The following is a 15,327-nucleotide window of genomic DNA, read 5'->3' as shown; positions in this document are numbered from 1 at the left end:
CAGATCCCTCATGGCGCAGAATGATATACAGTGATTGATCTATGCCATGCTTTCTTTTCCATCCCATTACACCATGACAGTCAGGTGACTTTTGCATTTCGGTTTGGTGAGCGTATTTTGGCGTGGTGCCGAATTCCACAGGGGTATACAGAAAGCCCCTCAATATTTGATCATCTATTGAAGAAGTCTTTGGAAAGTCTAGAAATGCCTGAAAATTCTGTATTGGTTCAATATATCAATGACCTGCTTGTGGCATCGAAAACTCATGAAGCTTGTGAGGTAGACACAGTAGCCTTGCTGAATCATTTGGCAGATGGAGGACTAAAAGTGTCACCATCGAAATTACAATTTTGTAAGAAGGAAGTACAATATTTAGGACATAACATTGAGAAAGGACAAAGGAAAATAACTATCGACAGAATCAGAATTATAAAAAGAATGAGTCCACCAATGACCCAAAGAGAAGTGAGAATGTTTCTGGGAATGGTTGGATATTGTCGTCAGTGGATAAGCAATTTTTCATTGATTGCAAAACCTTTGGTACGATTGACAAGAAGTGATGTGAGAGATCCAATTGATTTGAACAAAGAGGAATTGACAGCATTCAAAAGATTAAGAGAAGGATTGTGTGAAGTGCCTGCATTAGGAATGCCTGATTATGACAAGGAGTTCGAGTTGTATTGCAGTGAGAGAAATGGATGTGCACTCTCTGTTCTAGTACAGAAGCATGGAAAACTGAGGAAACCAATTGCGTATTTTTCATCCATGTTGGACCCAGTAGCTGTAGCCCTTCCTGGGTGTTTGAAAGCAGTAGCTGCTACATGTCGAAGTTTGGAACAGAGTGAAGGAATTGTGATGGGATATCCTGTGGAAGTGTTTGTACCTCATGGTGTGGCGAACCTTTTAACAAGGAGTCGTACCCAATATATGACGCACAGCCGACTGACTAAGTATGAAAAGGTCATTTTGGGTGCAACAAATGTGAGCCTTGTGAGATGTGCGAATGTGAATCCTTCAACATTGTTGCCTGATGTACAGCATGTGGAAGTAAGAGATGAAGCAGATCATGACTGTTTGGATGTACTTGATTGTTGTACAAAACCACGACCTGACATAAAAGATGAACCCTTACCAGAAAGTAATTATGTCATGTTTGTTGATGGATCTTGTTTGAGGACAGATGATGGAGTGCTGAGTGCAGCATATGCGGTAAGTACAGTTGCAGCAGTGATGGAAGCATCCTATTTGAAAGGAGTAAGATCGGCCCAAGTAGCTGAACTTTTTGCCCTGACCAGAACATGTAAGATTGGGAAAAGTGTGACTGTGATAACTGATAGCCAGTACGGCTATGGGGTAGTCCACGACTTCAGCCAAATATGGCTGCAGAGAGGTTTCCTAACCTCAAGTGGAACTCCCATTAAGAATGCTGAAGTGGTTGGAAAGTTGCTTGAGGCGATACAGCTGCCTAGGCAATTGGCTGTGGTAAAATTTGCTGCCCATAGTCGCAGTGGCGATTACATTGCCACTGGTAACAAATTCGCAAACGATATGGCGCAATATTGTGCACGAAATCAGAATTTAATCAATCGGGCAAAGGAAAAGGAATTGATTTCATGTTTCCCAATGTTTACTAACACTGTGGGAACATGGGAAGAAGTAAGACAATTGCAGGAAGAAGCAGGAGAGGAAGAAATAAAACAGTGGGTAAAAGCAGGATGTGCACCAAGAGAGAAAGATCATGTGTGGGTCTATCGAGATGGAAGACCAGTTATGCCTGATAGCATGATGTCTGCCATGGCACGGATGTATCATGAACAGGGACATATAGGGAGAGACGCCATGATTAGGTCCTTCAAGCAGACTTGGTATAATGCAAAATTCAGACTTGTAGCAGAAAGTCTTTGTCAGAGATGTCTAATTTGTCAGCAATACAATCCAGGAAGAAAGACAGTAGTGAGTCTAGGAACAATAGGTCGAGAAGGAGGGCCTTTTACCAGAATGCAAGTGGATTTCATTGAGATGCCTCCGTGTAACAGGTTGAGGTAGGTTTTGGTTATGGTATGTCTATTCTCCAGGTGGGTAGAGGCGTTCCCAACAAAAAAAAAAGATGGAATGACAGTTGCAAAATTACTCTTGAGGGAATTTATCCCTAGATTTGGGTTCCCAGTAACAATTGAATCAGACAGAGGAGGACATTTTCATAATGAGATCATAAAATTGATTTGTGAAGCATTAAATGTACGACAAAAACTACATTGTGCCTACCGACCAGAGGCTTCTGGTGTGGTGGAACAGATGAATGGTACTATCAAAAACAGAATAGGGAAAATGTGTTTAGCCACAGGTATGAAATGGCCCGATGTCTTGCCTCTGATACTCATGACTATTAGATCAATTGCAGACAGAACTACTGGTTTGAGTCCACATGAAATAATCATGGGACGAGCCATGCGTCATGTCTTTATACCAGTCAACAAGCTGATGACTATAACTGATGACATGGTGTTGGAATACTGTAAAAGCCTGGCTGACGCAGTTCATTCTGTGTTTCATCAGGTTGGAGCGGATGCCACCACTCTTGAAAAGAAGCCAGCCCATGATCTAAGCCCAGGGGACTGGGTAAGGATAAAAGTCCGCAGAAGAAGAAACTGTTTGGTTCTCAGGTGGGGAAAACCAAGACAAGTCATCTTGACCACAACAACAGCTGTGAAGTGTGCTGGGTTGAAGAACTGGATCCATGCAAGTCATACTTTGAGAATTCCAAACCCAGTTGACAGCAAGGAGAAGGAGTATTTTGACGAATCAGAATCCGGTACTGAGTTGGATGACGGAGAGTCTAAAGAAAAAGAAAACCGTGAAAGGGGGGAAACAGAGCCGAGTTTAACTTTGGTCCCCAGAAGTAATTCCCTGAGGAGAAGGTTACAGATTTCTGATACCAGTTCAGACTCAGAGACAGAACAAAGAGCACACTCTTCAAAGAAAGAACAAGGGAAGAACAAAGAAAAAGACAGGGGAGAGAAGATAAAGGAAATCCATGAGAAGGAAGTGCCAGATGAAAGATTGAGAGAAATTCCACCTGAAACAATGCTGGAGCGGGTTATGCAAAATTTTGTATACCCACCCCATTTTGCATGTCGTTTTATTAATTAGATTAATTAATTAATTATAATTGTACTAATGGTTTGGAGTGATGTGGAAATAACTAACCAACCTTATTAATGACCGAAATACACGTGGGATTTGCATCTGCATGGCCTAATTAATGACGTGAACTAAATTTCGTACGCATACTAATGATAGATAATTAGAACATTGCATGATACATGTCGCTTAGGTGATGTAATTGTGATTCGTGGTTTATTTTGTAAGTATAAACCACATTGAGTGTTGCTTTTGGCTAGATAAATACACACATATGGGTATTAGCGAGGGAATAACATTTTATTAGTCATTTCTATGTATTAATTACGTTTTTGTGTTTCTTTGCTTAAGTTGACCATTTGGAGTGGCCACAAAATGGCTGACATCACTATCTGACGAATTGACTCCATTACGAAAGTCTCTGGGTGAAGTGCGCATGCGTCACCATCAGCAGCAGTGGCCTTCCTGTGACCCTAACGCGACTGTGCCTACCAAGGTCGTTCTGGGCTGCAAGCCAGATGCCCTGAAAGAAACAATAAAAAGATACTTTGGACCGGAAAAATTATGAACTACATCTAAAGAGACATTTACCGCATGGGAACCCTGGTGACCAATCAGAGACATTCTAAAATAATATTCGATACTTTTGGAATGTGATTTTACTATAAATTATGGTAGAATAGAGAGGTAATTAGATTCGTCGGAACGCGCTTTTTCGATTTCCTGATGATATGCTGACGGAGAGGACGGTGACACTGCAGGATAGCTGTTAGCCTGAATCTTTGATGGACTGAATTAATGCCCAAATTCCTGATGAACTTAACCTGCTAAAATTGATGGGCATAGATTTGCGAGACTATCAGATTTGACATAGAGGACGACTTTAGCCAGAATATGTAAATATGAATGGCAACTTGATCAAATGAATGAGTTAATTTGCAATATTAATATAAAATTGGATTTGAATATCTATAGAAATGAGTTGGGTTGTTTATTCATTGAAATGTGTTAATGAAAAGGTTAATTAGAGTATTAGTATTTCACTTAAAGCCGCAACTAACAGATCCGTTCCGGTTATGAGGGTAATACCAAATGTGGAATCGAGGCCCTAATGAGTATGAGTAGGGTTTGTAGGTCTGTTGCTCATTAGGGTAAAGTGGTATCTTCCTCCCTCATTATTCAGCGCTTAGGAGGATAATCGCCCCTTGCACGGACTAATGGTAAGTGTGTGTTGGTGTTATGGGCCCCACCAGCGAATGTATGGATAGTGTGCGTGTGTGAGATCATTTGGTCCGTGGCAGTAGGGAGGGATTTTGCACTCCGCGCTGCATCAGTTTTTCTGGTAGTAGAATGATGGTTTGTTATTGTTTGGTTTAGTGATTATTGCTTGTACATTGCTTATTGATTTTGGTTATTGATTGGTATTGATTTATGTACTAACACTCTATGTTGAGTTACGTTGAGTTTAATGTTGATTGCACGGCTTCTGGGATGTAGGAAGTCGGAAGTTTGTAACGGTTCCGTAGTAGAGCAGAGGTAAGCGCTGCTCTCGGGAAAGACAGAATTGTTGTTGCCCTGTAGGTACACAGGGGAAACGTGTGATAATTGAAGTTGCACAGCGCATTGTCTGGGTTCGATTTGGTGACATCGTCGTGTGTTGCCATTAGAGACGTTTTCTGTGTGAAAGAAGTGTGTATGATAGCGAAGGTTACCTGTGAAGTTCTGGTCTTATATACCAGGGATCCAACTGGCATTCCGATAACGCTTATCACTGGAAAGGTAATAGGTACTCTCTGAGCTTGTTGGAAGCACAAAGGAGAGGTAAGCGCTGCTTTGTTAACGTATGTCATAATTCTGTAGCAGGACAGACTGTTCGCTGTTCTCGGGAAAGACAGGATTCTGTGTGAATGTACTACATTTTCTTGTGTAAATGAGTGTGAATGCAAAGGCATTTGGGTTGATTGCGAAACTCTGGGTTTACTTCTCAGGAGCATTGGGTCTCCAACTATGTGTCTTAAATGGTAGAGAAACAATTAGCTAATGCTTGTTAGAAGGGTGAAGTAGAGGGATGTGCTACTTTATCAACGGAAGTAATGATTCCGTAGTAGGGCAGAGGTAAGCGCTGCTCTCGGGAAAGACGGAATTCTCGTGAGAAAGGTCTTTTTGCTGTTCTTTGGTTAGCGAAGCGGACAATGGAGATGTTTCTATGTTGTTACTAACAGAAGTGTAGAAAATTGAAACAAAAACGTACTGAGCGGATTTGTAAAGGAGGGGTAGACAGAAGCAGGAGCTGCCGCAGCGGCTGCTGATGTCAAAATGACCGCGCTGGGATTGGACAGTCGGTCAGAACTGTGAAACGCCCCGGATTGGTGCGTTAGTGTACGCCGCGCTAGGACTGGAGAAGAAACAGGGTGACATAGACGCTCCTTATTGGTGCGTTAGTGTGAGTCGCGCTAGGATTCGAGGACTGTGACAGTGACGTGGATGCTCTGAATAGGTGCGTTAGTGTGAAGTCGCGCTGTGATTGGATAGACTAGCGGTACAGTTGTAAAGAGAGACTAGCGTTGCGCGAAAGACAAGAAAATGTATTACGACCCACCAGAGAAGGAGAAGAAGACCTGGTGAGGGAGAATTAAGAAGTGGTTTAAGAAAGACAAACCAGTTAAGACTAGGGAAGGACAGTTACTTCCTCCACCGAAAACCCCTGCATCCTTTATGATTACGAAATATGGGTATCATACTTGTATTTGGTTGGATAACTGGGTGAGATACACCAAGGACGACGGAGTATTAGCTTTCCCAGAGCATGGTTCATTCAATTTGGCTGTTTTAAGAAACTTGAGGAAAAGGATGATGAATTTGGAACCAAGACCTAGACCGACACAGTTTGAGGCTTTGACAGAATGGGAAGACGAAATGCATGAACGAGAAAGACAAAGAAGTGGTAGATGATATAGGTACTGGTTTGGAAGGCCATACGGACACGAAACGCATAGTGATCGAATGAAAAGATGGCGAGATGCGAGCATGACTGAGGGTGTGTTCCCTGTAAGAACTGTAGGAGAGAATGAAGGTCGAAAGTGTGCGGAAAAGAGGCATAATTTGGAGTCGAGAGGGTATGGAGCGAATAAGTCTGAGGATGATGTTCTTGATGATATGTTTTATAAAAATCCACCACCGTATAGATCAGAACCAGAAATGTTAACTCCAAGTGCCCCAATGAGTGAAACAATGCGAATTTTAAAATCGGAACCAGAATCCCAAAGTTTGAGTAAAAACAGTGGTACCAGAGAGGTAGAAAAGAGATCAGAAGGAAGAACAGATGGAGAAAATTCCGTAGAATTAGCAAAAACAACCCTGGAATTAACTGAGAAAATAAGAGAATTGACCAAGAATCTAGAAGTAGTAACTGTTCCAGTAACAATAGGTCCAGTAATACCCATTTTTGAAAAACAGAAAGACAGTGAGCATTGTTTGACAGTCCCTTACAGAAATAGTAACCCTGTAGAACAACCAAGAGTGAGTCAGAATGAGAATCCATGGAGGCAAACTATGAGTGTAATGGAACCGAATTTTACAAATAATCCATTTGTAGATCAGAATTTTGCAGAGAGACGTATGACAATGATAGAGACAGTGTCAGAAACACAAAATGATTTTGGACACGGAAGTGTAGAAAAACCAGTAGGACCATCAACAGACGAGTTAAGTGAATGGTTAAGAAGCTTGCAGAAGAAAGACAAAGAATCCCAATCAATTGATGTGGCCAAGCTACGAATGGTATTGGAAGAGTTAATTGTAGGGACTATCCCGACAGAAAAATTGAAAACCTATCAGGATGAAGAATTATTATTTCTGTGCAAAAGTGCAACCTCGAGAGCGAAAAACTTGCATGAAAGGTTAGAAGAAGTGGCAAATGAAATGGGTATAGATATTGAAAAGGTAAAAGCCTTACAAAAAACTTATCGAGTAGAATTCACTGCAAAAAGACATTGAGAACATGAACACCACAGGATGAATGGGTCAAATTAAGGACATAATCATTTTGCTAAGAAAATGGGGAGACGTGGATAAATGGAGAAGCAGGTGGTATAGAAAACGAGATGATGCCTCAGATAAGACCTTTTCAGCCTTTCCCGTAAGAGAAAAGGAGAAAATAGTGACAGAGTGCCCTATGAGAGAGATTCCAGGAGGAGGATATGTACATGTTCCATGGACAAGACAGGATATGTTGTCATTTACGAATAACTTCCCTCGACTACGCGAAAAGCCCGTCGAGTGGTACAGACAGGTAGACAGATTTGTGAAATTGTCTAAAGTACTATGGATTGATTTGAATAGTCTATTTGACATAATAGTGCCAGCAGATCTATGGTCAGAGTGTAAGCTGATGATAAATTGGCCAACCAAGGAATATCCTAGGGATCCTAAAACAGGAGCACCAGACCCCGAGGTAATGAAGAAGTATGAGCAGGTTATGGTATTTTTGAAAAATAAAGTGCCCCCTAAAGAAACAGACTGGGTAAAAATTGATTGAACACACCAGGAAAGTAAAGAGTCAGTACATGCATACTATGAGAGGCTAATACAAGCTTTTAAGCAGTTTAGCGGAGTCGAGAATCTAAGTGAAAAGGATTTGAGCCATTTTGTATATGGTCTACGATCAGAAATTGGTGATATGATTAAACAGCATACGGTAGATTGGCAAAACAAGAAAATAGATGAAGTATTGAGACATGCTAAATACTTCAGTGATGAAATTGAAGCAAAACAGCGAAAGTTAAAGGAGAAGGCAATGTGGGCACAGGTAAAGGTAGCGGAGAGACAGGAAGCACAATTGGTGGAACAAGCGGGGACCAAGCCAAAATTTAATAATGGGAAGTACAAAGGGAACATTGAAGAAGCTAAAAAGAAATTTCCGTGTCATAATTGCGGCAGGATAGGGCATTGGAAATCCGAGTGTAAGTTTCCTCCGAGTACTAACAATGAAAATCCATCATTGAACCCACAGGTGCAGCATGAGGTGAGTGGTCAACTGCAGCAACAGCAGCAAGTTGTTCCCCCACAGAATCAGGTGCCAAAGCCGCCTTTTCCACAGAGCAGAAACACACAGAAGTATAGTAGTGAATCGGGATTCTACAATGAAGAACAGATAAATAAGCTACCGCGCGCTAGTGCTGTCTCGCAGTATTGGCTGCAACGCGATGAGAGTGAACCAGAAGAGAGCTATTGACGGTGCCGAAGGGAGGAAGAAGAGTGTGTACTTGGCGCAACTCTAGAAGTAGACCAGACAGGACCTTTTGTAGATGGGAGGGTTAATGATGAAAATATTACTTTCCTAGTGGATACTGGTGCTACTCGATCAACTGTTAGATCAGCTGATGTTAAGAATCTTCCTCTCTCGGATGAAACGATCCAAGTAGTTGGTGTGTCCAACAGGCAAATTAAGACCTATCTTACAGAACCAGTGAAAGTCAGCATAGGGAAATTTTCAGAAATGCACCGCTTTGTGGTGTGTGACACCAGTCCTGTGAATTTATTAGGTAGGGACCTGTTGTGCAAAATGAATTGCACTATATTTTGTAATCCGGATGGAATAGCTTTTGAAACGCCAGATGATGATGTATTGTATAAGTTGACCCTAGCTAACAGAGAAAGTGAAGTTACTGAAACATATTCTGTATTCAACCCTGATGAATTACCAAAGGAACTGAGAAACTCTGTAAAAGCAGAGGTTTGGGATTTCACTGGAGAGGATGTAGGACTAATGAGAAATGTAGATCCAGTTAAAATAACTGTAAAAGAAGGAGTAGCGTATCCAAATGTTCCACAGTACAGATTGACACCTGAAATAATTGAGGGTGTAACTCCTATAATAGAGAAAATGATCAGACAAGGAATCTTGAGAGAAATAATGAGTAGCCCATGTAATTCACCGATAATGGGACTGAAAAAGCCTAATGGGAAATTCAGGATAGTGCAAGATTTGAGAAAGGTGAATAAAATTGTGGTATCATGTTGTCCCATTGTACCAAATCCATCAGTGATTTTATATCAGATTCCCCATGATGCAGAATGGTACACAGTAATTGATCTGTGTCATGCTTTCTTTTCCATCCCATTACACCATGACAGTCAGCAAATTTTTGCATTTCGTTTTGGTGAGCGTATTTTGGCATGGTGCTGAATCCCACAGGGGTATACAAAGAGCCCCTCAATATTCAATCAGTTGTTAAAGAGATCTTTGGAGAGTCTAGAAATGCCAGAAAATTCTGTACTGGTACAATATATTGACGACCTTTTGGTGGCGTCGAAAACACGTGAAGCCTGTGAGGTAGATACAATAGCCTTACTGAATCATTTGGCAGATGGAGGATTTAAAGTGTCACCTGCAAAATTACAGTTTTGCAAGAAGGAAGTGCAGTATCTGGGACTCAACATTGAGAAAGGACTAAGGAAAATAACAACAGTCAGAATCAGAACAATAAAAGGAATGAGAGCTCCCATGACTCAAAGAGAAGTAAGAATGTTTTTGGGAATGGTAGGGTACTGCCGTCAGTGGATAGGGAACTTCTCTTTGATTGCAAAGCCTTTGGTGCAATTGACGAGAAGTGATATAAAAGACCCCCTTGAATTAAGCAGAGAAGAATTGGCAGCATTTAGACAATTGAGAGATGGTTTGTGTGAAGCACCTGCATTAGGCATGCCTGACTATGAAAAAGAATTCGAGTTGTATTGTAGTGAGAGGAATGGATGTGCACTTTCGGTGTTGACCCAGAAACATGGAAAAATGAGAAGACCAATTGCATATTTTTCATCAATGCTAGATCCAGTAGCTGTAGGTTTACCTGGATGTTTGAAAGCGCTGGCTGCAACAAGTCGAAGTTTGGAGCAGAGTGAAGGAATTGTGATGGGATATCCTTTGAAAGTGTTTGTGCCCCATGATGTAGCAATTCTGCTGACAAGGAGTCATACTCAGTATATGACACACAGTCGGCTGACTAAGTAGGAAAAGGTCATATTAGGTGCAACTAATGTGAGTCTTGCAAGATGTGTGAATGTGAATCCAGCAACATTGTTGCCTGATGCTGAGATTGTGGAAGTAAGAGATGAAGTTGATCATGATTGTCTGGATGTACTTGATTTTTGTACCAAACCACGGCCAGACATAAAAGATGTACCTTTGCCAGAAAGTGATTTTGTGATGTTCGTTGATGGGTCATGTTTAAGAACAGATGAAGGAGTGCTGAGTGCAGCGTATGCAGTATGCACAGTTGCAGCAGTAATCGAAGCATCATATTTGAAAGGAGTGAAATCAGCCCAGGTAGCAGAACTTGTGGCTTTGACTAGAGCATGCAAGATCGGAAAGAGTGTGAGAGTGACTGTGATAACTGACAGCCAGTATGGCTTTGGAGTCGTCCACGACTTTGGCCAACTATGGCTGCAAAGAGGTTTCCTGGCCTCGAGTGGAACTCCCATTAAGAATGCAGAAGTGGTTGGAAAGTTGCTTGAGGCGATACAGCTGCCTAAACAATTGGCTGTTGTAAAATGTGCTGCACATAGTCAAGGTGGTGATTATATTGCCACTGGGAACAGGTATGCCAATGACATGGCACAGTATTGTGCACGGAATCAGAATTCGGTCAATCGGGCTAAGGAAAGAGAAATGTCTTCTTGCTCATTGATGTTCACTAACATTGTGGGAACTTGGGAAGAAGTAAAACAATTGCAGGATGAGGCAGGAGATGAGGAAATGAGACAGTGGGTAAAAGCAGGATGTGCCCCAAGGGAAAAGGATCATGTGTGGGTCTATAGAGATGGAAGACCAGTTATGCCTGATAGCATGATGTCTACCATGGCACGGATGTATCATGGCCAGGGACATATTGGACGAGATGCTATGATCAGGTCATTTAAGCAGACCTGGTACAATGCAAAATTCAGACTTGTGGCAGAGAGTCTTTGTCAGAGATGCTTAATATGTCAGCAGTACAATCCTGGCAGAAAGACAGTAGTGAGTCTGGGATCAATAGGTCGAGAAGGAGGGCCTTTCACCAGAATGCAGGTAGATTTCATTGAGATGCCTCCCTGTAACAGATTGAGGTATGTTTTGGTAGTAGTCTGCCTATTCTCCAGGTGGGTGGAAGCATTTCCAACAAGAAGAAATGATGGGTTGACAGTAGCTAAGCTACTACTGAGAGAATTCATCCCCAGGTTCGGGTTCCCAGTGACAATGGAGTCAGACCGAGGAGGACATTTCCATAATGAGATTGTAGGATTAATTTGTGAAGCATTGAATGTACAACAAAAACTACATTGTGCCTCCCGACCAGAGGCTTCTGGTGTGGTTGAACAGATGAATGGTACTATCAAAAATAGAATAGGGAAAATGTGTTTGGCCACAGGTATTGAATGGCCTGATGTCTTGCCTCTAGTACTCATGACCATCAGGGCTATTCCAGACAGAACCTCAGGATTGAGTCCTCATGAAATAATCATGGGACGTGCAATGAGACATGTGTTTATACCAGTCAACAAGCTGATGACAATTTCTGATGACATGGTGTTGGAATACTGTAAAGGCCTGGCTGACGCAGTTCATTCTGTGTTTCATCATGTTGGACCAGATGCCACCACACTTGAAAAGAAGCAAGCCCATGATCTGAGCCCTGGTGATTGGGTAAGGATAAAAGTCCACAGAAGAAGAAATTGTCTGGTTCCAAGGTGGGGAAAACCACGACAAGTCATTTTGACCACGACCACAGCTGTGCAGTGTGCTGGACTGAAAAACTGGATCCATGCCAGTCATACATTGAGAATTCGAAATCCAGTAGACAGCACAGGAAAAGAATACTTTGATGAATCAGAATCAAGCACTGAATCAGATGACGAAGGGTCAAAGACACGAGGAAACTCTGAAAGGGGGGAAACAGAACAAAGATCAGCTTTAGTCCCCAGAAGTATTGCTCTGAGAAGAAGGTTGCAGATTTCCGAATCTAGCGATTCTGGAAACGAGCAAGAAGCGCAGGGTTCCAAGAAGGAACACAGGAAGAAAAGAGTATAGAGTACTGAAGACGCAACAAAATAAATTCGTGAAAAGGAAGTACCAGATGAGAGACTGAGAGAAATTCCACCTGAAATAACAAATCTAAGTGAACAAGGGACAGGTACAGAGACAGATTTCTGCGGAAGACCCCCAAAGAGGTGTAGGGAACTGCAACATCCAGTTAGGTGAAGGGACAAGTAGCCAGCAGGAAGATTGCGTGCCGGAGATCCGAGGAGGGACAGAAGTAGAGAAAACAAAACAAGTGGTGGAAGAAGAAGTTGCTGAAAAGACAAAGCAAGTTGAGACAGAGTCTGAAGAGAGTGAAAATGAAATACCCGAAGGTCGAGTTCTAAGAAAGAGAGCTTGGAGGAATGAAAAGAATGAAAAAGGAAGTAAAGTAAAAAGAGTTGCAAGAGATGATGTTTGGCCCAATAAAATAAGGAAACTGAGATACAGACTGACACGAGTGAATTCACCAAGAGCTGAACAGGTGAATCAAGTGACAAGTCAAGAAAAATCAAAAGAAGACGAATTAACTGAAGACAAAGAGAGTAGAAGAACAAGGAAACCTAACCAGAAGTATAAGTCACCAGAATGGACGTACGTGGCTCTGCCTGAACAGGGAGAAGAGGCAGATAGTCAAGGAAATCCAGAGGAGACTGCACTGAAAGTGGTTGAGGATGAAATTGAATCGGAAATCCTGAGAGTTCTCTTGTCCGACATTGGAGAAGAAGAAACGGAAGTTCAGGAAAATCCATATTTGGAAGACGAGAGGAGAGTGAAGAACGATGAGATGCCAAACTGAATAAGTTAAGAAAACTATTGATGAAGAAAACAAGATATTGAATTAAAAATAGTGACTGGTAGAACCAAATAGGTGTTAGAACCTTAGGATAGAGAAACTAGTTGTGAAGTAAAAGAGGCTAAGTCAAAAGACACGGTCCATTTTAACAAGATGGCTAACATAGAAAGTAGTAAAGGTAGATGTACATTCATGAAAAGATGGTGTAAAATGTGTTGTTGTTGTACAGTATGATTAATGCTTTTATGGAGCATCCTTGCTCTTGTCATTTCCTTTAAGGCTACTATAGACATTTTAGAAGGACATAGTGAGAATAAAACTAATATAGGGAAGATTCCAAAGGTAATTCCAACTAGAATAGATAAAAATTATTTGTATAAAGACAGGTCAATAACAGATTTTTCTAATAATGTGTTTTCAAAATTATTGTATGAATATGTAAAGACAATGGACGTACGGGACTGCTACGTATGTATGCAGTTACCTGCATCTGTTTCTGAGGGAGTGACATATCATCACCTTTCAGCAACGTATGGAATAACATGTAGTGTAATAGCTAGTTTGTTTTATGAGGCAGGTAAATTAGAATATTATTTTTCAGACGTAGATAACATTTTTGCGCAAGTGCCTTCTTATAATAAATTGAACAAAGTAAAGCCTGCTAAGGTATTAGGTGAATTCTTTTTAGAAACTAAGGAACTAACATTAGAGTATATATTTAGAAACAATTTAACATGCAGTTTGAAGAAGGAGGAAAAGACATTCCTAGACATGGTTGAGGAAAGGAGATTGAAAATGCAAAGGAAAGCAGCAGAAGGGAAAGTGGAGAAAACAATCTGGGATATAGAGAAAGAAAAACATTTGAAAGGAGAAGATAGTCCAACTATAGCTTTAGATTGGCCTCAGAAAGGGAAATTTTGCATTCGAAGAAATCAAACTGCGTATGATAATTATTTTCTAGGTAATAGTGAGTGCCATGATACATATCGAATCATGGGTGGATGGGGATTCAAAGGTGGAAGAGATCCAGTCTTTCCTGGATTATATTTAATTTGTGGGAACAGGGCATATTATCGTTTGCCAGACCATTGGTATGGCACATGTTACGTAGGCCTGGTCTTTCCAAAAATCTTTCTTATGGATAGAGGAGAAGATGATGTACATAGCTTAAGTAATTATTTAGCTAGGACAAAGAGAGAATCTTGGGCAGAAATTGTAGGTGATATTTTTCAGGCATTGATACCAGTAGTGGGAATAACTCTGAATGCAAATAAAATTAGAAAATTGTCAACAGTAGTGGATCGCTTGTCAACAAGCACCGCTGGAGGATTTTTATTGGTTAATACTGAGATGGTTGCCATGCGTGCTATGGTAATGCAAAATCGACTTGCCCTTGATATATTATTGTCAAAAGAGGGTGGAGTCTGTGTAATGCTGAAAGTTCAACATTGTTGTACTTACATTCCTGACGAAAGCAAAGATCTGAAAACTTATATTAAGAATATTACTGAATTGCATGATGAACTTGCACCACTGGAGGTTGAAGGTGTTTGGGATAGAATTGGAAAGAAAATAGCTGCTATTAAGAATTTCTCAGTAAAAATAGGTAGTACACTTATAGGTAAAATATTATTTCCATTAACATGTGTAATCTGCATAGTTTTAATGATAAGATTATGTTGTATGTGCTGTAGAAACAAGAAAAATAAGAAAAGAATAAAAAGAGAAAATTCAAAGAGAAAAGATAAGAAACAAGAAAGAGAAATTGAAGAAATCGAATTGGAGGAGTGGAAGGAGAGTATGTATGAATCAGTAAAAAGAGAAGACGTAGGTGAAACTGAATTATGATTAAGAGCAAGAAAACATTTTAAAGATTCCGTAAAGACAGAACAAAATTTTTGGGTGGTGTGGTGATAAAATCACCAAAGGGGGGATTGCTGGAGCGGGTTATGCAAAATTTTGTATACCCACCCCATTTTGCATGTCGTTTTATTAATTAGATTAATTAATTAATTATAATTGTAATAATAGTTTGGAGTGATGTGGAAATAACTAACCAACCTTATTAATGACCGAAATACACGTGGGATTTGCATCTGCATGGCCTAATTAATGACGTGAACTAAATTTTGTACGCATACTAATGATAGATAATTAGAACATTGCATGATACATGTCGCTTTGGTGATGTAATTGTGATTCGTGCTTTATTTTGTAAGTATAAACCGCATTGAGTGTTGCTTTTGGCTAGATAAATACACACACATATGGGTATTAGCGAGGGAATAACATTTTATTAGTCATTTCTATGTATTAATTACGTTTTTGTGTTTCTTTG

This window comes from Triturus cristatus, chromosome 8, assembly GCF_964204655.1.
Source record: "Triturus cristatus chromosome 8, aTriCri1.1, whole genome shotgun sequence".
Lineage (NCBI taxonomy): Eukaryota > Metazoa > Chordata > Amphibia > Caudata > Salamandridae > Triturus > Triturus cristatus.
This window is presented reverse-complemented; position numbering follows the sequence as displayed.